Consider the following 2,482-nt stretch of genomic DNA (forward strand, 5'->3'; position numbering starts at 1 on the left):
CAAGCTTAGAGTCCATGGTTACGCCTAGATCGATGAAATTAGTTACCTGATCAACACTATGTTCACAAATGCGGTAGCTACAGTATATTTTGCTTTGCTGCCTTTATGCTTAAGTGCACATTTAAGATACCTATTTTTAACATTTATAAGGAAACTCCTCCGATAGATGCATTCAACATACCTGCACATTGGCGATACCTGCCTTAAAAATTGTGCTACTATTATTAACTATCAAATAAAGTATTAGGTTTACCTGCACTGGCCCTACAATTACCTAATTTTACAAGCTTTTATTTATTTTGCTCATCTCGCAGAACAACGAAAATGGCTATCAATTAATGTAGTTATATAGATAATTAGATACCATTCGGTAAAAATTTCGCTTGCAGTAATTTCCACGTGGTAAGTGCTCCTCCATTATTTGGTTTCATAGGGATTCGGATACCTTCCTCATTGAAGTAGTAAAGAAAATTCGCTTAAGTGCTTTTTTCGGTTAAGTGCACAAGTTTTTCGTGCACAGAAGGATGGGCAGCTGAGCAAAATCTACTGTGCATGATTGAAAGGGTTTTCTAGAGAAACATATAAATTTACACTTTTTCAAGTTAAGTGATATAGAATTTACTTCGCACCATTTAAACACATTACTAAGGTCCACCTGTAATTGTTTCCTGTCTCCTGGGGCACCAATGAACTTAAAAAACTTAACGTCGTATGCGTACATTAAGCAATTCGAATACTTCAAAATATTTGGAAGATCGTTGATGAATAAAATAAACAGAAGGGGACCTTGAGGTACACCTGACGTCACATGAATTACACGAGATGAACATTTTTTAAAGATGACCCTCTGTTTCCTGCCAATGAAATAAGAAGAGAGCCAGCGCAGCAGGATTGGAGGGAACCCAATTTTATCAAGTTTGTATATTAGAGTTGAATTGAGATACTTTATCAAAAGCCTTGCTGAAATCAGTGTAAATGACGTCAGTTTGATAATTACTTTTGAAACCATTGTTCACATTTGTAGTGAATTCAAGTTGATTTACCTTTACAAAAGCCGTATATAAATGCATGATGCTTTTCGTTGCCTATGCCAGGACTTTAATAAGCATTACGACTATTTTGACATCTCCGACTCACATTTTACCATTAAAAAAACCTTACTTGAGATTTTGAATAAATAACATGTAAACCCTTACATTGCACCTTATCGTTCAGCTGGTGAACTGTATTTCTGTTCAGTTTATGAGGTAAACGTAAACGTGAATCGCTTTTTTGTAACTAAATAAATTAATATCTTTAACCGGGAACGATAAATTACACAATATCTATGACTGCTTAGTACAACTGTAATCGGCTTCGTATATTTTCGCGACCGCGTAAGACAATACGAGCATGGATCTGAAACTTGGCCTTTCCGACCATGATCAACAGCTTGTCCACAGCGCGGAGCGGAAACTAGAGCTTTCCGCCTGCCACACACTCAAAGTAATGACTTCGGGAGCATGGATCGGAAACTCGTTCTTTCTGACCATGCTGAACAGCTTGTCCACAGTTTAGGGTGGCCAGATATTATAGTGACATAATCAGGACAGTTGGGATCAAAAATCAATACAAAGCCATAAAAATCAGCTCATTTTTAAGCGTATTTTTATACCCGAGCGCACTTGTGCACAAGGGTATATTAACTTTGTTCACATAACGGTTGTTTGTAACAGCCAAAACGAATCAAGATAGATATAGACTAATGTATACATAAATGCTTAGAATGAATAAAGAAGTCGATTAAGCCATGTCTGTCTGTCCGTCCGTCCGTGTACACGATAACTCGAGCAAAAATTGAGATATCTCAACGAAATTTGGTATGTAGGTTTCCATTTATCCAAGGTAGGTTGCTATTGAAAATGGGCGAAATCGGACTGTAACCACGCCCACTTCCCATATAACGGTAATTTTCAGAAATGCGAAAACTGCGATATTTTAGTAACTATTAAAGATTATTCACTCAAAATTGATAATTATAATACATTTTTGACGAAAAATAAGAATATATAAAGTTTTGGAAAATGGGCGTAGCCACGCCCACTTATGGTTACATGTGCATAACCGCTGCACCAATTTCTTTCAAACTTGGCACAGTAGTTGACCTTAATACAGCATACCAAATGGCAGAGCATTTTTAAAATCGGACAATAACCACGCCCACATCCCATATAACGGTAATTTAGAGAAATACAAAATCTTCGATAAATCAGTAAATATTAAAGCTAATTTATTCAAAATTGATGCTTACAACAATTCTATACCAAGAAATACGTTTATAATAAAATTTTGGAAAGTGGGCATGGCGCCGCCCACTTATGATCAGATATATGTATCTCGGTAACCGTTCTACCAATTTGTACCAAACTCGGTATGGTTATTGTGCTTGCCACATCAAAGCAAAACGTTGAAAATTATCGAAATCGGAATAAAATTACTTCCG

Source organism: Rhagoletis zephyria, unplaced genomic scaffold (genome assembly GCF_001687245.7).
Source record: "Rhagoletis zephyria isolate East Lansing unplaced genomic scaffold, Rhagoletis_zephyria_1.1 Rzeph_scaffold_00218, whole genome shotgun sequence".
NCBI lineage: Eukaryota > Metazoa > Arthropoda > Insecta > Diptera > Tephritidae > Rhagoletis > Rhagoletis zephyria.